Source organism: Pipistrellus hanaki (genome assembly GCF_964339955.1).
Source record: "Pipistrellus hanaki genome assembly, chromosome: 10".
Taxonomy (NCBI): Eukaryota; Metazoa; Chordata; class Mammalia; order Chiroptera; family Vespertilionidae; genus Pipistrellus; species Pipistrellus hanaki.
Genome location: NC_140512.1, coordinates 3,310,603 through 3,335,211, shown reverse-complemented (window position 1 = coordinate 3,335,211; position 24,609 = coordinate 3,310,603).

Below are 24,609 nucleotides of genomic sequence, written 5' to 3'. Positions count from 1 at the left end.
TAAACTAGGAAAGGAATCTAAGCTTTGGGTAGAAAAGGACATTTATCAGTTAGCCTTCAGTGTAGCATTGCTTTATCATCTTTGTTTCCTTATATTTTCCCCTTTGCCTTCTTCCTTGATTTCTGTACCATTTCTTTCTGAAAATACACATCTTTTTTTTTTTTTTTTTTTTTTTTTTTTTTATCTTAGGCTCACCCTGTGCTTTATCAATGTCTTTTGCTAAAATTCTTGTTCCCATAGATTCTTCAGTCCCTCTTCCATCCTTTCCTTCTTTCTCGTTTCTTCTTGGTCTAGTTCTTCTAAACTTCTTCCTCATTTTTACTTCCTATGATGGTTTTTCATTTTTCTGACTTCTTCCACATCACTTGTCACATATTTTTCTTCTTCCTCCTGTATCACACCCCTAATTATAATTTGGAGTTCTTTTCCCTTATTTTGTATCCCTTTCTGACTTATCAGAGTCTATTGTTCCTCATACTCAAAACTTTACTTCTTTTTGAGTATGACCCTAATTCAGTTTCTTCTTCCTCAAGAGGCCACATCTATAATAATTTCCTGTAATTGTCACCAGAAGAGACTGCTTTGTACAGGAATCTTCCACACATTTTGCAGCTGGAGCTTTTTCTCCATTTCTGATGGACAGTCAGTAAGTGAATTTAAGAAGATTAATCTGGAATTTATAATATGTAGTCTGTCTTAGGGAACTCCCCATCCTATCTCATTTATTTTAATGCTTAGAATATAATAACCCTAATTAAGACATTGATTTTCTACTTTAAATTCCATAAATAGATAATACTTATTTACACTAGCCAATTTAAAATATGCTGAGCCTTTTTGATTCACAGCTTAGTCACTTTTATGAAAATTAAAGTATCAGGATTAGAAACACGTGTAATCAGGTATACTCTTTAATGTTCAATCTGACACCACTAATTTTTCTCAGTGGCTACAAAATGGCAGCAGTTATTTTAAAAAATAGCTATTTTAACAGAACATTGCTCTTTGCCAGTTGCTATGCTAAAACTGTAAATGTAGTCACTGAGTTAGTCTTCAATACCACATTATAAGATATACATTAATTCTGTCCTCTTTCATACAGATGAGAAAACTGAGACACAGAGCCTGAGTAGCTTCTGGGGTCACTCAACTCAAGCAGCACAGTCACCAACCCAGGGGCATCGCAGACACAGGCAGTTGCTTTCTGAGGCTGGTACATGAGAAGCTCAAAAACATGTTGTCTATAGCGGTAGACAGGTGCCCGTCATTCAGTGAATACTCACTGAATGGGTAGATGAAGCAAGTGACTAGTTATGAGACCATAAAAAGGCAGGACTAGTTGGCTTAGCCTTTCTTATCTTGGTTCAAGATGGCCAATTATGACACGTTATTCAGGCTCTCTCTGCAGACCAGGGAGCAAAATATTTGCATGCTTTGTGTGAATTGGTTGACACAAGCCATGTAAGAATCACATATAGCCCTGACTAGTGTGGCTCAGTGGATAGAATGCCGGCCTGTGGACTGGAAGGCATGTACCTTGGTTGCAGGTATTTTCCCAGTAGGGGGTGTGCAAGAGGGAGCTGATTAATGTTTCTGACTCTCCATCCCTCTCTCTCCCCTCCTCTCTGTAAAAAAAATCAATAAAATATATTTTTAAAAAGAATCACATATAAATCAATCATTCAAGATAACCAATGCATATCTAAGTTTGAGTCATATACTAATTCCATGAAAGTGTTATCAATAAAATTACAATCTTGCATGAATTGTAATGGTAAATGTTTGATCACATATACAGATATTTACACACAGAGGATTTTTCTTCATTAACAGTTGCTTGAATAAAGTTCTTTTAAAAAAGAAATCAATGGTAAAGATTTCTTATTTTAATTATTTTTAAAATTATTTTGGACTTTATGTAATCCACTGGCTATCCAATTAAAAATTAAATATATAATTTCTCATTGATGAAATATAAGCTGAAGAGACCAAATTTAATAGGCTATGTTTACCACAGCATATTTATAAAATCAATATATTTAAGTGTTTATACAAGTATACAGCTTTTTAAACTGTTACAGCTTAATAATGTAATACCTATAGTTAATATTTATGGAGTATTTACTGGATACTAAACATTATGCTAGTTCCTTGCATGCATTATATAATTTTATTCCCAAAACAAACCTTTGAGATAGGTTCTCTTACTATCATTACTAGGAGAAATATTTTGATATTAAATAATAGCTGGAGCAAGAACATAGATCATTGAGAATGCAAGCCAGGTATGCCGAGGCTGGGCTCTGCAGGCTTCTGTGGAGGTGTCCTGTTCGGGGAGACCTGGGGAGGGATTCTGGAGGAGGACGCGGTGGCCTGGGTGATGGAAGGGGACTGAGGACTTGAGGCATTAGTCATTTGCCAACTGGTATCCGTCAGCAAATAATTTTAATGCGTTCATAAAAAACCTTCCCATTAGTGGCAAAGCTGTTAAATAATAAAATATATGTATTTCCATTAATTTTAATGAGATAAAATTATGATGCATTTCATCCCAACCCAAGGCACTCAAACAATTTTCAAAGACAGGAAGTGTGAGCAATGTAAATAACCCGCAGTAGCCTGAAAGCTTATTGCAGGACTCAGAGGAGGAGAGGAGGAGTCAGTGGCTCAGTAGCAGGTGGGGGAGGTGAGAAAGGGGACAAAGGAATCAAACTGAGCAAGGAACTAAAAACTAAAGAGCCAAGTTGATTGACTTTCAGACAGGGAAGCCTTTGGGAGGAATATGGTTATTTTGCACTTAATTGTACTTAAAAAATTGTTACAGCACAGAAAAAAATAAACTTAAAGCACAAAATAAGTGCAAATCCTCAGACACATCAACATAAACAAAACTAGTGCAGGCTCACAACAAATTGGAGTGCTGTAGACACATCTACCTCTCAACTCCTCTCTGTTTATGTACAAAGCAAACATGCTAACACAGTGATTGGAAGTTGTCTTGTATGATATCCCTTAATTAAAGCTGATGCTTTGAGAAATTAGTAAACATGTCTTTGCTGGAAACTAAAGTATTAATATGTTGTTTAACTTAGAGTATTTAGTAAGTCGTGGAATGGAAAAGTAAGTATTATACTGAAATAAAGGAGACATCTGAAAAGTGGTGTAACATCATAGGTGGACATTCACCATCGGCCACAGCAGGCAGGCAAGCGGTATTACAATTTAAGAGTCACTGTAACTCTCAAATAATTGAAGAGTTAGCTATCAACACCACAAGGGGTGTAGAGCTGAGAATTAGAGCTAACTTCCTACTTTCCAGGGAGGTAAATGAGATTATGAGGTTAATTAATCAAACCTTGGTCAAAAGTTAGTAAGATATAGAGTCAGAAAGTCACCTGATTATGTCTCCTATCAAATCCTCTGTTTTAAATAATTGTGTACGTCTGAAGAACTTCCTTGTTTATGTCTACCTCCAACATTTTAACAGAAAAAAAGAATAATACAATTTTCTATAAAAAAAAAGTGGGATAAGAAAATAATGAGATTTGCAAGGGTCTGTTTAATGGACGGGTGAAGTGAACAGGCTTGTCTAAGGACCACATCCATCTGAAGAAGACCTTTCCTAAAATATTCCCAGAGCTGATACACCCCTGCTAATGCTAACATTCTACCACTTGACAGTCTTCCTATGGGGTCTAGAAACTCATCCCGTACAATGTGTTCTGGGATGAAAACCAGAGGCAGCTTTTATCATACATAAACCATAGAGATGTAACTAGCCAATGGCCTTCCACAGGGATGCCAAGGGAAGGATGCTGGCATGTGAGTCCTGAGACCTGTATAACATCCCTTAGCTAAAAGCCGATGTTTTGAAAAATGTAGTAAACATGTCTTTGCCTGCAACTGAAGTAAACTGGGTTTTAGTTCTGCCTTAGCCACTTACTGACCGATCGGCATTGATGTGACACTTGACCTTTCTGAGCCCAGCTTTTCTAAGTATTGAAGGTGAAAATGCCTTTCTAATACCTTGCTCTAGAAAATTCCATGTCACAAAGCAAGTTCAAGTATTCTTAAAGCTACTTGCCCCATCTTAGATTTTTCTTGGGTGGAAAGGGGATAGATTCTTCTTCCACACACAATGGCTTCATCAAAATAAGGAAAGAGAGGAAAGGGTGCACCGAAATAGAGAGAGAGGGGTGTTAAAAATCAGGGAGAAGAAAGGCTAACAATGTTTTATGGTTTTGTTTCTAGATGTCCATGAGATTTAACGTATAATGAAGTAACTAAATAAATAAAAATAAGATGCAAGTTCTTTTTTATATGTTGTCTAAAACTGTTCTGTTCTGTTCTCTTCTACTTACTCTGGAAATGTGGGTTCCTTTCAAATGGAAAGAATGTTTGCATCTGTTTAGAAGTATGAATCATTTCTAAGATAAAGGCTAGGTTGGTTCTAGGAAGAAAGAGAGGTTGGGGAGGGAGAGAGGAAAGAGAGAGAGGAGGGAGAGAGAAAGGGGGGAAAGGAGAGAGGTAAGAAAGGTAGGAGGAAAAAAGGAAGAGAGGGAAGGAAGAGATTTAAGTGTGAATGCTGTGAAATAGGCAATTTCTTATTTAGTGTCCCTGCTGTGGACTTTGGCTTTGAACTTCTGCCTCACATCATTTCTCTTGTGTTTATGGGGTTTTTCTTGCCAACACTCATCCTGAATGCTGAGCCATTTAGAAATCAAGCATTCAGAGCTTGGAGACCAAATAATGTCAGAACATTTTCAGAGTACAGATAAATTATGACTACCATCTTATTCTCCACAGTCATCTCAGCTGGACTGCTGGATGGATTTAAATTAATCTCTGTCACGTTTAACCGATAAAAGATAAGACTCGGGCTTGTCTTCAATAAAAATCAGATGCAGAAAAATAACTGTGTTTTATTAGTACACAGTCATAACTTAAGAACCAGCTAGCTACTAATTAATAACAGTGACTTACCCTAAGGACTATGAACACAAGGCATAAAATATTCCAGTTTTTTTTCCTTATAGTTTTAATTTAACATAAAACATTCACTTAATTTTAGGGAAATTATATAATTTAACATTTTATCACTGTGTTATATTTATTATAGCCAATAATTTTATTTTTAATATAAAAAATATCGCTAACCTTGAGAAATAATGGCATTTTAAAAATGATGAAATGTTCAACTGTTTATAAACTCATGATTCTAGTGAGAAATAAGAGAATATTTTATTCATTGTTGCACCGCCCAGGGGTTGTTATTGCACAATGATTTATTGATCAACCAAAAGTTTAAATGTCTCCAAATATTTGCACCTGTGCACTCTCCCACTGCCATTTCTCCCTTTATTTTAGTGTAAAAGCTTCCAGATCTGCACATAACCTTTCTTCCAATTTGGGCCATATAAGTGGTACTCAGGGAAACTGAGAGAACTCCCCATACCTCATAAAAAATCAATGTGGCCCTAATCGGTTTGGCTCAGTGGATAGAGCATCGGCCTGCAGACTGAAGTGTCCCAGGTTCGATTCTGGTCAAGGGCATGTGCCTTAGTTGCGGGCACATCCTCAGTACGGGGTGTACAGGAGGCAGCTGATCAATGTTTCTCTCTCATCAATGTTTCTAAATCTCTATCCCTCTCCCCTCCTCTCTGTAAAAAATTAATAAAATATATTTTTTAAAAAGAAAGAAATCAACATGGAAAATTGATAACTCCCTAGGTAGCGTTGGCTTCTTTAACAGGAAGAAAATGTATATGAGAAAAAAAGTTATTTTGTTGTCCAACGATGCCACTTAGGTATTACATTAGTGATAAATATATAAAACCATACTTGATTAAAAAGGCCGAGGCTCTGTCTGTCCTCCAAAAGCACCTTCACACCACCCCCAAGTCTAAGAGAATGCTCCTGGGCCTTGGTGCCAGGGTATCCATGTGTTCAGATGTGACCTTTCTTCTCTCACCAGCCATACACCTACCAGAGCCAGCAGTTCTAAGTCTCACAGGGACTGTGCTCCTACTCTCTGTTCTCAGACTCCACCGGCCCCTCGGCACCATGGCATTTCCAGGAGAAACAGGAGAACCCATTGGTGGCACAGGGGCCAAATCAGAACCTCTTTTGAAGTAAATGGGTCCTTTCCATAGCTTAATATGAAATGTTATTTTTTTCACTGAACATATTTCTGAACTTACAACTGACTTCCAAGAACAAATTTGAGTCTACAAATATAGAATTCATGTTGACTTGTCTTTCACTAACTGTATGTGTACATATGTGATACACAACACATACAGTATAAAGATGGTAAGCTACATGGGTTATTCTTTTATCATTTTTAATGTGTTTTTTTTCCATCTAGATAAGAGTTCAAACTAACATACTTGATTGCATAACATTTACAAATACTGTCCCAAGCTATAATCAAGTCCTTAGTGATTTTAATATTTCCCAAAACGAATCAAAAAGCACGGAAATGAACAGCTTTGCAAGTGTGTTTGTTGGGTGTCAAGCTTCTTTATTATGTATTTTTCTGCTAAAATTTGGGCAATATGTGGATGATTATTTTCCAATATTACAGATGTCCTTATACTAAACAATACTTGGTATACTTCATTTTCCAGAGAGCATCATGCTTTAGCCCATTAGAAACATGCATAGGTTCTAGGGACTATCTGAAGGGAACATGCCAGCCCTGAGGCAGTATCAGCTAGGGGAGAAGTGTCTGATATTTTGACTTAGGGGCCTTTCAGTGCTCTCAGATCACACCCAAGTAGTGTCTTCCTATTTGGTTTCCCACTAAGATACCCGGGGTATATTGCTCAGAAGGGATATTTCACTATTCACGCTTTTTGCTGTGAATATTTAATTAAGATAATGAGCAGCAGAGAGGGCACAAAATATCTGTTAGTAGTTAACCATAACACAAGTTTGATCTGGTGTCTGACAAAAGCAGGTTAGAATCAAGAATAAATCATCAATTAAATATTTCAGAGGATAATTTTAAAATGCCCAAAGGAATTAAAACAAAAGCAGAAAGGCCTGCCTCTGCTGTGGAATGTAAAAGGAAAGCACAGAATCACTGAACAGATTACCTTGGCTGTGTGGCTGGGGGCTCTGGGTGCAGGTAGGGAGGCTGGAGCGCTCTGCAGAAGCTGGAACAGAATTAACATGGTGATGACCCTTGACCCTTGCCAGCCAGGAACAGCTATTTTTAAATAGCTTCACTGAGGTATAAGTGACAAAAAATAAATGGCATACACTTAAAATGTGTCATTTGGCAAGTTTTAATATATGTATACATCACCACAATCAAGATAATGAACAAATCCATCTCCCCACCAAATGGTACCTCTCTCTCTCCCCCTTCCAATCTCCACCCTCCCTCCCTCCATCCCCCTGCCTCTCTCACACACACACATACCCTGCTGGAAACCTCTTGGTCTCTTTAAAGGTACGTTAGAACTAATTTTTAAGAAACCCATTTTATAATAATTGATCAAATAACTGATTTCAATAGATGGGGGTTTAAATTACTTTACATCTATCTAGTACTTTCATAGCTTTTCAAATTTCTCCCTGTCCATCATTCATTTGATCCTCACAAACTATTAAATTTATTTACATATAATACATATTAATGATCCTCTAACAAAGACCAATACAAATCCTCCAAACACTTCATAGTACTTTCTAATTAACTCAACACAGACCTGCCTTTATTGCTTCGCCATAATCTATTTCACCCTCCTTTATTATGTAATGATTTCGCCTTTTTGGTCTGTTCTGGAGCGTTCATTGCATATTCACAAGGTTTACATACATTTTGCTCCTGGAAAGAGCCTGAAACTTGAAAACATTAGTTCTGCTTCCCTCACCCTTCCCCTTCCTTAAAATCAAAGAAGCTTTTCCATAACTGTAATTTACATATTTCCTCCATAAGAGCCTCTAAAAGCCTTTTGAAGTGGCACCTTGGACACTAAGTGCCATGCTGTCATCTCTCTGTGCCCTTCACTAGGGCGGGGCTGTCCTTCCAACCCCAGCCCTCCCCTCCTTACTTGCTGCTCAGAGTCTGAGGCAGCTCACAGGACGACATTTCTTTATCGCGATGCCTTTACCAGCACCTGCCTGGAAGCAGTGTTGTGAAGACTAAGGAACAAGCACATAGAACAGTACTAATGTCGGTATACAAGCTCGTGGCACTGAGGAGTGGCAGCAGGAGAGATCCCTTTGGTCTCTCCCCTTGAAGTTTCAACAGTTGGAACAGCAATGATTCAACAAAGGGTTCCTTGCTCAACATGCAACACCTGAGAGATCCATGCATTGAAACGTGTACAGGTGGGTGCTCTAGCCTGTGTTGCTCAGTGGATAGAGCGTTGGCCTACAGACTAAAGGGTCCAGACTTTGATTCTTGTCAAAGGCACATGCCACGGTTGCAGGCTCAATCCCCAGTGTGGGGTATGCAGGAAGCAGCCAATCAATGGTTCTCTTTCATAACTGATGTTTCTATCTCTCTTTCCCTCTCCCTTCCACTCTGAAATCAATAAAAATATATATTATTTAAAAGAAACATGTACAGCTGGGCAAGTGGGAGCAAACCAGGGAGGAGAAATGGGAGAAGAGCTGAGTGGACCATGGACGCAGCCCTGCACTTGGGGTTCAGGGGGGCTCAGCCTGGAGAAGGGCAGAGGCAGGTGTGGCTGGCCCTGTCAGGCAGGAGGGCAGAGGGTTAGTGAGCAGCCCTGCAGGAGTGGCTGGGCCTGGTGACTGGGCAGGGATGAAGCTGGAGGTGCAGCCTTGGTTGTCCAGCAATCAGCTTTCCAGACAGAAACAAAGCCAGGAGCCTGGCTGTCCCTTACCCTCCACGAGCTTGCCTCCCTCCACCCTTCCTGTTGGGTTGCAGAGCAAACCCAAGGACCGGGACCACAGAGTCACTTTTCCCTGAGGGACAGGTGCACTCCGTGACCAACCCAGGGTTGGGTAGAGTCACAGGACAAGGAGGTCCACTGGTTGCCATGGCCAGGAGGGCAAAGCAAGAAGAGAGGCTGCCGGGTTCTCCCAGCTCACCACCACACACACACACACACGCACACACACACACACACGGCCACCAGGGGAAGCATCTGGCCAGGGAGAGAGGACAGCACTGGGAGTTCACGGATTTGGAGCTCTTTGTCAGACAGTCCTGGTCTTCGAGGGACTTGATTAATCGCTGCCTCATTAAATCCTTTGTCTTGTAAAAAGAAAAATATAAATCCTTATTTTTGTGTTTGCAAAAGCTTCCTAAGGAACTGAATTTCCCAAAACGCCATTGTCATTGCCACCCCCACTCAGCTATTTTTCTCTCAAGTTTCTCACATCCTGTTTCAGTCACAGGAACTCAGATGGAAGTCTGTGGCTTTTATTTGTCCTACTTTCTCCTCCTCTAATCATTTCCCCTGTCTCCCTAGAAAGATATTTTTAAGGGCAATCTATTTCTTTCAAAGTTTTCCACTTTTGTTTCCCCAGGAAGTTTTTCATTAATTACTTCTGTAGCTGTGAACATCTATTTTACCATCACACACTTTGGGGTTCTTTCCTCCCTTATGACCTCATGGTATAATTTGTCCTGCTGTGCTGGGCTCTTGAGAAGTAAGCAGAGAAACGTGTATTTGTTTTTATTTATTCAAGTATAATACATTTTCTTTATGTTTATTGCATTATAAAATGCCACCTGTAAGAATCCCTACTTTTAAAAATTTGTCATGATTTACTTTGTAATCAAGGATATGATATATATTTTCATAAAATTTCCAAGGATATATGAAAAGGTTTATATTCTTTCAATAAGATTCAATAAGATTTTATATATATATATATATATATATATATATATATATATATATGATATATTGTAGATAGAGTATATATATATATATATATATATATATATATATATATATATAGTATACACACACACACTGAGTGGCCAGATTATTATGTGTATTATGTGTTCAGGGATCATAATAATCTGGCCACTCAGTGTGTGTGTGTGTGTGTGTGTGTATTTTGCAAAAAAAAATAATAATAATAAGCCCATGTTGTTTTAAATAATGGAAATACATGTCAGACCACAATAAAATCTTGACGAGAAAACATTTTCTCTTCGGCAGATACATACATTAAACTGGACTGCACGGAGAGAGCCGTCCCCTGAGGTCGGGGCCACAACGGGTTTTGTCGGAAACAGAGCGATGGCTACAGATATCCGTGCCTGTGATTGGCATCTAACACCAGGCCGCATCTCACATCCATGTTATCAGAGAGCAAGAAGTCTCACGATTGTGAATGAGATAGAACACAGCTATTCCCAGTGTTCTGCATCAAAACTGATAGAATACACTTGTTAAATTACAAATCACCCCCTCAATACCTCCAAATCGGGGTCCATCCCAGGAGACCCAAAATGCCACAGTGCTTCGCAAGTCAAAATGAAGTGCGCGGTGATAACTGATGTGTGGAGTTTCCACTGCAGCCTGTACCACAGGGGCCACCCTGTGCTTCTGTGCCCCCCAGAGGCCGGAGCCCGGAATCTGCCAGGGGCTCGGCCCTCACAGCGGCGGCGGCTTGCCTCGGCCCTTGCAGCCCCAGCCTCGTCCCGAAGGTCATTGGGCTGTCCGGTCTAATTAGCATGTTCCGATTTTATTATTATAGATGTTCTGGCTACATCGTTTAAATAAACAACCCAGCAACTGGCAGAATCCCGCACTCACTCCCTCTGCCATGCAGTCAGTGTTATTATGACGGAAAGGACCCATGGACTCCCAGAACATCTGTCCCTGCTAGAACCCTGAACCATGGCGCCCACGGCCCTGGGGAGAGACAGGGAGAGACAGGGCCGCCGGCAGAAGGAGATGCAGCTCGAAGAGTTTTTAGTGCTACTGTAAATGGAGTCAGGTGGGCACCCGATTACAACCGCTGTCCTCCAAACAGCTCCTCTTCATCGGAGAGAACTCTCAGAGCCTCCGGTCCCCGAGGCAGGTGGGATGGGGCAGTTCCTCTGCTTTTCCTTCCCAAATCGGGAAGGTGGGGATGTGTGAGCCAAGGGGGGCGGGGGAGGACCGGCAGGTGTGTGTGTGTGTGTGTGTGTGTGAGTGTATGTGTGTGTGACTGTGTGTGTGTGTGTGACTGTGTGTGTGTGAGTGTATGTGAGTGTGTGTGTGTGTGTGTGTGAGTGTATGTGAGTGTGTGTGTGTGTGACTGTGTGTGTGTGTGTAAGTGTATGTGAGTGTGTGTGTGTGTGTGTGTGTGTGTGTGTGAGTGTATGTGAGTGTGTGTGTGTGTGTGTGTGTGTGTGTGTGTGTGTAAGGGGTAATGAGGGGAGGTGCCTAGGCCACAGGCTTTCTGGGCTCATCCCTGCCCTCGCCCTCCAGGATAGCACCAGCGGGCTGGGGTGGGGTGTGCCTGTGGCCATGGCCGCCTGCTTTTCCTTTTCTCAGATGAATCACAATGGTCTGGTGACCTGCGGTGATTTCTTTCAGAAGCCCATAGACTGGGCTTGGAGGGTGGAGGGCAGGCAGCCAGGCTGCGGCCTTCAGTCCGGGAGCAGGAGGGTGATGGGGTCATGCTGTGTTGGCCTAGCGGGGCCTGTGTCAGGACCACCCACAGAGGGCCTCACTCCCCAGGGACCTCCTCTGCCTTGGAAAGCGCAGCCCGTGGAGATGTGCCCTGTGGGGACATGTCCCCTGAGGTCGGGGCCACAACGGGTTCTGTCGGAAACAGAGCGATGGCTACAGATATCTGTGCATGTGATTGGCATCTAACACCAGGCCGCATCTCATATCCATGTTATCAGAGAGCAAGAAGTCTCACGATTGTGAATGAGATAGAACACAGCTATTCCCAGTGTTCTGCATCAAAACTGATAGAATACACTTGTTAAATTACAAATCACCCCCTCAATACTCCAAATCGGGGTCCATTTGGGAGCGGGCAGCCCAGGTGCCCCCACAGGTGCTGCTGCAGGTGCTGCCAAGTTGCCTGGGAGGAGGAAGGCCCTCAAGGAGCCGGGCAGAGCCATGGGAGCTCTGAGGCTGCACAGGGATGCGTGGTTGCCCACAGGGCACGAGGGCATCAGCGCAGGACAGGAACTGCAAACAAGGCCCTGTAGCCTTGACCTTGAGCAGAGTGACCTTCCCGTGCCCCCAGGCCAGACCCCCACCAGGAGAGTGGAGCACAACTTTGCCTGATCCGGGGGCCTCCAGCCATCCAGTGGGCAGACGGGCTGGAAAGCTGCTCGGACCAGGTGGAGAGCTGCTTGGACCAAGTTAAGGCTCCAGGTTCCCACCAGACGCCCCTCTGCCCGGCTGGGCCATGGGGAGCCGCTGCGGAACCAGCGTCTTCACTGCATCCACGACGGCACGGAACTGCCTGCTGCTGAGAAACAGGAGCTAATTACCTCCATTCAACCAGAGACGCCTGGGCCTGGAGGTGGGAGAGCAACTGTGAGAATTCCGGGCTGATGGCCTGAGGCTGGGATCCAACTGCTGGGAGCCAGCCTCCGAGCGGAGATACGTGCCTGCATGTTCATGTTCCCACCAGACTTCATGGATGTGTCTGCCTGTGACCCTGGGGCCACAGGAAGGTCCTTGGAAACAGTGTGGGAGGGAAGTCCTCCCAAAGAGAGACCTTTGACCCTTACCTTTGCTTGTCCACTGTGCCTGGACCAGAGCCTCGTGTATGGCTCTGTTCTGACTGGGATGGGCCTGAGGGTTTGACTAGATTCTCAGAAGCACAGCCGTTCCGGAGCAGAGTGTGTGGAGGAGCGTCCAGTGTGCACGGAGTATGAGACCTCGCTCTCCACGCTCACCCTCATTGAGGAGCATCCGCTGTAGACGTGGTTTCAGATTTCAGGGAAAGGACAGCTTGTTGTGTTCTTTCCTGAGCCACCCCGCACTTACCCAGGGACCTCCCTAACCAGTGTCCATGGGGCTGCCCCCCACAGGCCAACCAAGGAGCTCCCTCTCAGCTGATCCTGCTGTCGCTGCTATTGGAAACTTAATCTGCCAACAGCAGAGACCAGCACTGACCAGAATCCCAGGGAGGGGGTCTGGAAGATGGGCTGGATGCCCTTTGACAAGCTGTTGACTTTGGATTCTGCTATGTGATCACGTGATGCTGAAGCTAAGATTTCCACCAGCAGCGGAACCAGCTGGAGACTGTCAGGTAAGAGAGGACGGGAAAGGGACCTACTTGTCAGGATCATCCTGGCTATGCTCTTTGGTTCTAGAAGCATCAGTTAGCTTCCAGTCCCTGGTCTCTCTGGGTTCTCAGGACCAGCCTGATCCCAACCCATCAGATGCACCAGCAGCAGCCAGAGTGTCCCCTTCCCATAGGTCTGAGCCCCAGCTTCCAGGCTCCTCCTCTGATCTGCCAACAACGTTTCTTACAAGTCTGCTTCCCACCCTAGAGACCCCTACGTCATGCTTCTACCTTACGACTGGTCAGCAAACTGCAGCTCACGAGCCAGATTCGGCTCTTTGTCCCCTTGAGTGTGGCTCTTCCACAAAATACCATGCCCTGGGTGAGTCTATGTTGAAGAAGTGGCGTTAGAAGAAGTTTAAGTTTAAAAAATTTGGCTCTCCAAAGAAATGTCAATCGTCGTACTGCTGATATTTGCTCTGTTGACTGATGAGTTTGCCAACCACTGACTTAGGACATTCTCAGCTTCTGCCCATTGTTCCCTAGTCCTAGAGGCTATGGGTTCCTGCAGTTGTTAGCTCTGGGGTATGTCAGTGTTTCTGGTTTTAGGGTCCCCTCAATACCTTTTCAACCAATTCCATATATTAAAATTCTCTATATAGATAAAACAACGAGTATATTTCTCCTTTCCTGACCAGAAACTGACAAAGCAATGACAAGGTACATAACTGTAACCTGACTCAGCATCATAAGGTTGAAAATTTGAAGTATCTTCTTGACTATAAACATGAAAAAGGCTTTGGAAATAACATAGTTTTTATTTTACCTTAGGGAGTTTAGATCATGGGGAAACTCGGTGAATGTAATGAATGTGGGAACTCTTTTAGCTAAGTCAGCCCTCCCTCACTGGTTGTCAGAGGACATACAAATATAGAGGGATGAAGCCTGGAGAATGTAATGAAAGGTGAAAATCTCCCATTTGAAATCCCATCTCAGTAAAACTTAGCAAGCATGCACTAGCGAGAAACCCCATGATGTAGCATGCATGTAACTGCCAACTCCCAGTCCTTGATTCCTATTACAAACATACAAATAGTATGTGGTAGAGCCTTTCACACCAGTCCCTTTAAGAAGGTGAACTCTCAATTGGAAGAACCCTGCTATAAATGCTTGGTGTGGGAATGCTTTCAGCCGAAGCTCCACATCATTGTTCTCAGAACTCTCACCCGAAAGCATCCGTAGGCCTAGGACGCTGGTCCTTCTCTCTCCGGGGACACGGCAGGGAAGACCCCTGTGGGCCCTCTTCAGCCATGTCTCTCCTCATGGGCTCTGCGTCCAGACAAGCAGAAGGGCCCACCCCCAGCCCATGGCGTCCCTTCCACAGACACTCCTTGTATTCAGACCTCACAGCTTCCTGGCCACGGGGCCATGGGGCCAGTTCCAGAGCCACCTTGATTTGAGCCTCAGGTGTGCCCTCTGGTGGTCAGACTGCACCAGCAGCGTGTGCCTCTGAGGTGACTAGGGAGAGACCTTAGTGGGGGGGGGGGGGGGGTGTCACGTGCTCTCACTGAATGCCCGCCCCAGGGCAGCATGGTGCTGGGTGTGGCAAGGGGCCAGTAAGCTCCTGGCCCAGAGGAATCCAGCCATGCCAGGGGCCATGCCAGGGGCAATGCCAGGGGACACAAGCACCGAAATGCAAGCACTCAGGAGCAAAAGAGAATTAAAATAGGAGCAACACACTGAAATTTGAAAGTGTGAGTGTGTTCAGCAATAAGTCAAAACACATACCAAGGAATTCCTATTGAGGGGAATGTTATTAAATATGGCACGCTGGGGAAATAGAGCTTTTTTCTTTTAGATATAATCTGAGGTTGTAAATCATGTTTCAGATGTGATACCTACTATTTTGGGGGGGAAATACAGAATTTTTAAAAATAAGTTTTGTCACTGGAATATGAAGCAATTCTAAAGCAATTGAACAATTTTACTGTGGAATATGAAGCAATTCCAAAGCAATGGAATAATTTTAATAATCAGACAATGTACATTAGCATGCATACAGACTTTCCCTGCGATAGAAAGGGATTATCTAACTAAAAATTTAGAGGTATTGGACCTTTTGTTAATCTGACTTAACCATGACCACAAAATTAATATAGTAAATAATATTTTAACTAGCATACATTTATTAAGATTTTGTACATTAATATCACCAGCATGGTATAATATACATTGGAAATAAAATAAGACTTTAGCTGTTTTAGCTGTCATTCCACAAGCTTCTTCTTCTATTACTTTTTGGGAAATATAAATGTAGCTCTGACATTTGTAACTTAATTGTCTTTTCAATTAAAAAATTATTATTTGCAGTTTATTACCAAAAAAATGGACTTTATATGAAAAATACTTGGTAGAACATACCAGCAGATAGAAAAGTTTCAGGACTAAAATTAGGTTAAGGAGCTTGTCAAGCAGTGAGTATTTTCATGTGAAAGTTTTTGAGACTCATTGACAAGCCTGGGTGAAGGAACGGATTTGGGGGTGGAGAGAGAAGTGAATGAAGGATGACTCCACGGAGGGACCTGGGAGGCCTCTCTGGAGGAATGCCATCTAAGGAGGGGCCTGGGAGCTGGGTCACAGGGGTGCAGCAGGGCTGCAGTGGGGAGCTCTCCCATCCCCCATCCGGCCCCGGGCCTCCAGCTGCTCATCTCTGTCCAGAGCAGCAGCCACCTGCAGCCCATGTCTTCGCAGGGCACCTAAGCCAGTGGTCGGCAAACTCATTAGTCAGCAGAGCCAAATATCAACAGCACAACGATTGAAATTTCTTTTGAGAGCCAAATGTTTTAAATTTAAACTTCTTCTAATGCTACTTCTTCAAAATAGACTCGCCCAGGCCGTGGTATTTTGTGGAAGAGCCACACTCAAGGGGCCAAAGAGCCGCATGTGGCTCAGGAGCCGCAGTTTGCTGACCATGGACTTCAGCTAATCACTAGCGTCCTCGGCACCCAAAATGCCTTTGTGCCGACCAGCCAATAAAAGCAGGTGTGATTCTGATTTGTTCACACCAGGTGGCTGTTGTCCTGTTGGCTGTTTTCATTTTTTTATTGACTATCTAAGCCTTAGATTCTAAGGGAACAGAGGTCAGGGCCTGGCTGAGTAGGTGTTCCATGTGTTACAAGTCCTGGTCCTGCAGTGCACAGGCTGGAAGTCACTGTTTAGAAGGCGAGACCCAAGCTCCTTCCCCTCCTTCCCAGGCAAACAGTTATAGCAGGCAGCGGAGGCTGCTCTCCCATCCCCTCTGTAACGCCTCTAGGTCTGGAATAATGACTAGCGCATGGTAAGTACACAGGAAATGTTTGCTGGATACATGGCTAGATGAACGGATATAAATGCACTGAGAGACACCCGGACCCAGGCCAGAATGTTACAGCCAGTCCCCTTGGGTGGTACAATTTCAAGGGATTTTCACTCCTGTGCTTACAGTTTTCTATGTGGCTTCATTCCTGCCTATGTTACTTTTAAAAGCCAATTTTTATTTTACTTTTCAAAGGAAAAATACAAACGTAAAGGTCACGAGCAAGAGGGTTGAATTTTGGAGGCCGTTTCCTACTGGACCCATAAATAGAGAAATGATGCCGTAAATCTCCCATTGGGCCTGCCTGTTACCCTCTCTTAGGATCAAACGAACAGCCCAGATTTCCCTAGTTTTGTATTTTACAAGCATTTTGCTGTTGTTGTTGTTGTTGATAGTAAGTCCATCTGTGGAAATACAGAAGTAGCAGGGATTTCTCCTAATTCTTTGAGGGGTTTCAATGCAAAGTACCAGGAGCAAGTTAAAAGAAAGCCCCACAAATACCATGTGGTTATGAAATAATGACTCCTACCCCTTCGGAACAGCTCTTGGACACTAAGAACAGTCCTGTGTTCATCGTGGACTCTGTGAACGAACCACAAAACAATGAAAAGGAAAGTGTGCATCGGTCCTCCTGGGGAGCTCTGGCACAGGCCACGTTTGGGATAATTAAGAAATAACGGGCATTGAGTGTTGAGAAAGGAGGCTAATTTTCCCTAACAAATTAGGCTGTATACTGGTGTTATAATTAAAATGTCTGTTGTTTCTTTTTGAAATGACAAGCATAAATAAAATAAGGGAGCTTGAAGAGGGGTTTGTGACAGTCTGTCTAATCTGCGTGTTTCTCTGAAGAAAAGTCTGTAGTGGAGATGGTAGTGAATAAAACCAAATGTGCTCTCCTCCTGTGTGCCGCCATGAGAAAGTTTCAGGGAGTAGAGGCAATGTTGAAACAAAAGCATTGATGTCATCAGGTTGTAAAACTATTTTACCCCCTGAAAATTTTCCAAAAATCATATTCTGAGTAAAAGAATATACAAATGAAAAACCTCCAACTAGGATCCTTCTTAATCAGGGAGTTCCTTTTTTTAGCCATGTTCAGTAGGAGAGGAAAATACAAACGAACAGCTAGGAAGTACTTCAAACTTCATAACTAGAACCAATGGCAAAACGGATACAGAACTTGGAATAAATAATACTCGTTTTATCATAACTATTTGGTTTGTATCTTAAAGAACATCGTTGACCAAAATACTGAATCATTTATAAAACCCACATCTCCCTTAAAGAGAGAAAATGCCTATTCATATAAATGATCGTTCAATCATAATAGAACAAAAAATAGTGAGATTATATTATATATCCACCGGAGAGTGGGTAATGAAATCAAGAGCAATAAGCTAGTAATGTGACAAAGTTATTCTTAATAGGTTTTCTTTTACTTAATAACATTACCCAATTAAAGGATGTGACTGTGAACAGGACACAATAGATGTTTTCTATTAAGGTTTCATTAATGATTTTGACATGATGCCCCTGCTATTTAACTTCCAAAATTAACACAAATTGATGTGTATATGAACACAATTCTGTACCTACGAGACTGATGTTTAGATTAAGCAAGAGTTAACCACAAATTAATATTAATGGAGCCCATTGGATCTGTCTCTGATCAGCTCACATAGCAGTGAACTTACACATTGGAAGCCATTGGGTTTAATGATAAGCAAGGTATTGGAGTTCTTACAAATGAGTAAACCATGAACTTTAATTACATTTGCTGATATATTATATATTTATTTTTTTTAAATGTTTGCTTTTTTATTGTTGACACTATCACAGATTTCCGCATATCCCCCTCCTTTGCCCACCCCTCCCAGTCCCTGCCCTGCCTTCGCTCTGGCCATCACCACATGTGTCTGTGGGTTATATGTATATGTTCTCTGGCCAGTCTGTTCGTATTTGCTGAGTATATTGAATGGATGCACAGTGAGAGGCGACAGGAGTGGTCTGCTGGGCTTGGCAGGAATGGAGCTCTGGGAAGTAGATGTAGGCAAGTCTTGCTTGGGGTTCCATCTCAATGAGCTGGCATTTGGGTTCTGTGTCTATTCGTGTGTTTTTCTCCTGATGCAGTCACTTTCTTTGCCTGGGGAAAGCAGCAGCTACAAAAGAGTTGGCAGGTTTGGCGATTTGTGGTTGCTTTTGATTCTCTATTTGATAAAGGCACAAAAATCATTTTAGACTGTAAGTTGATTGACAGACTTTGGGTACTTGAGAATGGTCAACATGGATGACTGTGGAAAATATGAAAATATTGATAATCAATTCTTTCTGCTCATGTTTCTTGTGCTCCTAATCTCTGCAAGCATTGCTCTGAGAGTTTGCAGCATTTGTGAACTAAAGAGATTAATATTTGCCCCTGTAAAATTTACATTGTGGTAAATTTCTTCCTCGTGGACTCCTTCTCTTCCCCCAGTGACACTGCACAAAGCTTGGCAGCAAGTAGAGCAGACACTGCCATGCTGTCATCCGGAGAGCGGGAGAAAGGAGCCAGCATTGATGTAGTACTTACTGGTGTTCCGGGTTGTGTTTGGGGAGATACAGAGATAGAAAGCACCTAGAGCTACCGAAGAAATAGTTTGGCGCAAAAAATAAAATAAATAAATAAATAAAAAATTAAGAGGTTACCTGAGCCTTAATGAAATTTGTGAGACAAAGAGGTGAGGGAAGAGAGGCCTAGAGAGTGAAACGGTGCTGAGCCAGGGGAAGGCGTGGTATGTTCCCTGAGCGTGAAGAATGGGAGGAGGTGAAGGTGGCAGAGACCCGGTCACAGTGAACCTTTGCATGTCACACAGGTAACTTCAGGATGCTCTAACGGAGAAGGGAATCGCTGAAGGGTTCCCTCAGGGAAAGGCGATCATGTGTGCACAAGGCTGATGGAGAGAGCGAGCCCCGGTGCAGGAGCTGCTGAGTATGTGGCAGTCGGGCAGTGGACACCCGTGCCCATTTACACAGGAGCTGCTAGTCACACTCACCATATACATGCAGGCTGAACTTCACTCAAACAAGATAGATAACATTAAAAAGTCAGCTTTTTCATCACACAAAGCTTGTCTCGGGTGCTGCACAGAGCAAATGCAGAGCATCTCTGTCCCCAGAACCAGCTGTGGCGTCTCCCTCCCTCAGCTGCAGAATCGCAGAGTGGGAGAGGACCAAGAGATGATTGGGCAGGCCTGTCTCTGTGGGGACTCTTGCCTCCTGCAATCCTCATGCCTGCGAGTTTCTCCTTCAATTCATGTCCTCTGTTTGCTGTTCCAAATCTGGGGTCATTCAGTTCTTGAATCTATTTATTTCCTTTAAATTCCTATAGTCCTTCATTTATATTTATCCTGTTGAATTCACCACAATTTACCCCCCACATAGCTCTTTATGTTCTTGTACTTCGCTATTAGAGAGAAAGTTAACAGCAGAGAGCTCCCCATGTCTTACAGAGCTTTGTGTTCTTGAGAATCAGTGTCCAGTTGAATACAGTTCCACCCATCACAAGATAGTGCTGGATGAGCAGCAAATTGGTTATCACTCAGCGTTTAATCTAACTGATTTGCCATGGTTTAAGACATTCTTTTTTTAGTTCAGCATTTCTTATTCTTTTTATTATTGTCGGGACTGCAATAATAAACTAGAAATAGAGCAGATAGAAACTGAACTCCTTCAGTCACATCCAATTCAGTCAAGTCGCAGGTCATCCATTCCCAGAAATCAAGTCTCTCTTATTCCTCCTGGTTCCCATCACCGATGACAGAGCCCCCTCAGAGAAGGCTTCTGCTTGTGTTGATGTTGATATAATGTGAATACAGGGACAGGAAGTGATGGGGGAACATTTGAGCCCAAGAGGAGCAGAATCACAGTGTCAGTGCTCAGAATTCTAAATTACGATGTAAAAGTTTGACTGTGCTTGTCCGCATTGGCAGAAAAAATAGAAATTACCCCAATCCTGTGATTTTCATTACGTGTTTTTTTTTTAATATTACAATAGGTGGTTGCCCAGGAGACACTCAGTGTCCACAGTTTGAGAATGTGCACAGCGGGGGCAGGTACAGAGTTCATTCTCCATCAGCGAAGGGAACAGGCCATTGGCTCATTTACATGAGCCCTTCCTTGCCCCTGTCTTTCCGGTATCATCTTTGATATATTTCCCTGTGAGCAGTGGGAATTTTGAAACTGGCATTCCATTTGTTTTGTAGCAAATAGAAATAATGTAAGGGATTTTCCTCAAGCACAGTAGCTTTTCTTTTAGGACATCCTACATCTGAAATATTTTCTCTTTCTCACCAACATGCCCGGACAGTCACCTTGAAGTTAGGTTTCCCATTGAGCTCAAGAGTGTGAACACAGCAGCTGCTTCAGGATAGAAGATATATGCAAATACTTTCTCACTTACACACGTCAGGGCCGCGTGCTCACTGAAGAAAGAAAATGCTCTATAATTCTCATAAACCAGAACACTACTTGTCTTCAGAGCCAGAATTCCGGGGTCAGAGGGAAGGGGGTTACTCAAGAGGTGTTGTGCTGCCAAGAGCTCATGTATCTCAGACAATGAGAAATATGAAACATGCTCAGACTGGTTTTGACGACCTATTGGTGTAGGGCATGCGTATTGGTACAGTATATACAAACGTAGTCAGAGCTGCTACCTGATCACGTGCTCATCCATACCTCTGGGTCTGCCTGCACCTGCTGTTGGTTGTTTTAGTGGCTGTTTCTGCACTAGGAGCTCTCTCCCTTACTTTGTGCAAAGTAGATTGGAGTGTGACTTGGAAGATAAAAGCACCATAAGCACTCACTAACGAAACACATCTTTTGTGCTTGTAGCCTGGTCTTCTACCAGCAATCTTGTTGGCAAATGGCATTACATGTAATCACAAAAGAAACTCAGGGCTCCAGCCGAGATCATACATATATATATACATATATATACATATATATACATATATATATTAATATATATAACTACATATATAACTATATATATAGTTATATATATAGTTATAGTTATAGTTATAATTATAGTTTTATAGTTATAGTTATAAGGGTAGAAAGTACCCAATAACAAGTGGTGCATGAGAAGTATTTATTCTTCTTTGGATTTTGTAATTTATTTTTTAAAAATAATTTTCATTTTCATAACCTACTACTCTTCACACACACACACACACACACACACACACACACACAGCCATAGAACTGATAAATATGTCTACTGAGTAGTCAGTGGATTTTCATAATTCAAGGCTTAGAAAAGGCTGAATGATAATTCATCCTAAACATCTCCCCTCGGGGTTAATTATGGGGCAATAATACCTGCATCCAAAGAGTCTGCGGAGATGCAAGGCTGGGTTTGATTATGTCTGGAATAACTCTTTGAATTGCTTAGCGAATAAACCTATAATAATTTGCAGCAATATTGTTATCATCTATTGCCACGAGATTGTTAACTTGTGTTTATGTAATGTCTTTCTTAGATTAATTGGAAATGCTCCATTTGGAATTAGAGCAGCCTCTAGAGAGAATGCTGCTAAAATGCTTTATCCATTAAAAATAATTCAAAGCCAGTTAACTGGCCAATGGAAAATGTAATGCGTAAGGAAGTCCCTCTCAAAACGCTTAGGTTGGGCCACCGTGCACGGTTATATTTGGCCTTTGAATTAAACCTCCGTGGAGCGTGTGCCATGTTGGGTAACCCCGACAAGAAGGAGTGGACTCTGTGTGATGTGAGAGGTTGTGACAATGATTGAAATGGCCATCAGTCTTTTGCAGTGTGTGTGCGTAGAAACAACCTGCTGGAAATTGGCCTCAAAAGGAAGCAACCACCTTATATTTAAATTGTATTATTTTATAGCATTTAATAAGTGTTAAGTAATGTGTATGTAATCCCATGGGCTCCTCTGAAAAATTCTATGGATCCTCATTCTTCTTCATCATCATCATCATCATTATTATCATCACGGCTACTGTTAATCACAACTGCAATGTGTAAAGCATATGCTAGGCATAAGCATAGGCCCACGTTTTTAAGACAATTGCAGTGTGCCACCTAGAACCCCCTCTCAGAAACAAGGCATTCACCAGCGACCAGAAGGGTTAGCTTTTAAGCTACCTCCTAGGAATTTCCTTTGGCTAAAATAGTTGTCACCTTCAACATGACATACCCTTTCCCCAGGGCAGCCTGCACCCAGGGACTTGTTGCTGAGGAGGTGCAGAGGCCTGAATCACTGCAGGACGCTTCAGTCAGGGACGCCCTCTGACACTGGCTCAGGCCATGCAGCTCTAGAAGCTCAGCTTCTCTGGGCGCCCCACTTGCTCACAGCCACCATTCCTGAGAGCACCTCCCCCACCTGTCACCTCGGCCACCTCAGTGTCTGTTTCGTGTCGAACCCGACGGGAGACATGAGCCTCAGCACTGTTGGTGAGGAAACGGGATCAGAACGAATACAGACACACATCTTACAGTGCCATGTCATCTGGCTAAAAGGACCAGGTCCAAATTTTCAGAGGTCCTATTTCAACTATTGGAGTAGGCGGACTTATGTCGAGACGAGTGGTTCCCTGCCCCTTTTTGGCCATGTCCCACCTAAGCATCTCTGAAATTCTGATCTCCCCCCAATACATAGAATCTTATTATTCAAAAAGTGAACTGTTCAAGTGGAGGAAGCCTAAAAGGCCATTAACTTGGTCTAAACAAACTTCCAAAGAACATGGCATCCATGAAAGAGAAAAATAAAAGGACAAAAGGACAACTGAAGTACTGAGGAAGACATCACTAAGAAATTGTTAATAATAATAATAATAATAATATGAAGTGATATGAAAAAATAGCAAATAACATTTCAAAACATAAAATAGAGAACTGAAATGCATAAATATGTCACAATATATGAGGCCCCTAGAACCATAAGAAATGCCAAAAATTCACTGTTAATAACTCATTCTTGAATCTCTCCCTTAAAATCAAATTGTCCTCTGCCCCGTGGGGCATGTGTGCCACATTGGGCACCATATTAATAATATAGACATAATAAAATAAATTTGTTAAGAATATTTAAAAAGAAGGATATCTTACCTTTTGTGACAACACGAATGGACCTGGAGAGTTATTATGCTCAGTGAAACAAACTAGTCAGAGAAAAACAAATGATCACATGATCTAATGAACAAAGTGAGTAAAATAGAAACAGACTCATAGAGACAGAGAACAGACTGAGAGCTGCCGGGGGAGGGTCACCGGGTGGAAAAAGGTGAAGTGATTAAGCATAAAACAGCCTTTAGACACAGCCAGCCATATGGTGATCCAGAGGGAAAGAAGGGTGGGGGGAGGCAGAAGAAGGTAAAAGGAATAAATGGTAATGGAAGGAGACCTCACTTGGGGTGTTGAACACACAGTTCAATATACAGGTGATGTCTTATAGAATTGTACACCTGAAATATTTATGATTTCATTTACCAATGTCATCCCAATGAATTCAATATTTTTTAAAAGAAATCTTAGGAAAAGGAAAGGCTGTTGAAGAGCTATCCACATCATCTTTTTAAAGAAATGATTACCTCTTACTCAATTTGTTTATGAAGGTAGAAAATTTTAATTCATTCATACACCATCCCATTAATTTAAATTTTAAAGGTCTAGTAGAAGTAGACAGTGAGGAGATAATAAAAATCTGTGCTATTTTGGAATGCATGAAGAAAACAACATCCTATGAATGAACAAATTCGATCTGAAAAATCTGTAGCTATTGGTTAACAATATTACAAGTCTTCTGTGCAAATGAAAGAACTGTGGTTAATGTTTTCTGCTTTTGCTATCTGTGTCCGTGTTTATGTAGAGAGAGCATTTGTTATTCTGTTGATATAAGCATTTATTAGTAGAATAAACTAAAAATACTCTTTTCATCTAAGATTTACATTCAAGAAGCAAGAAATTAAAGTACACGTAGCGTTTTACTTTGCAAAAAAAGTCATGGTCTTCCATAAAGTAGGGCTGAAAGCTCTCCCTGGTATCAGGGGACTCACAGGATTTT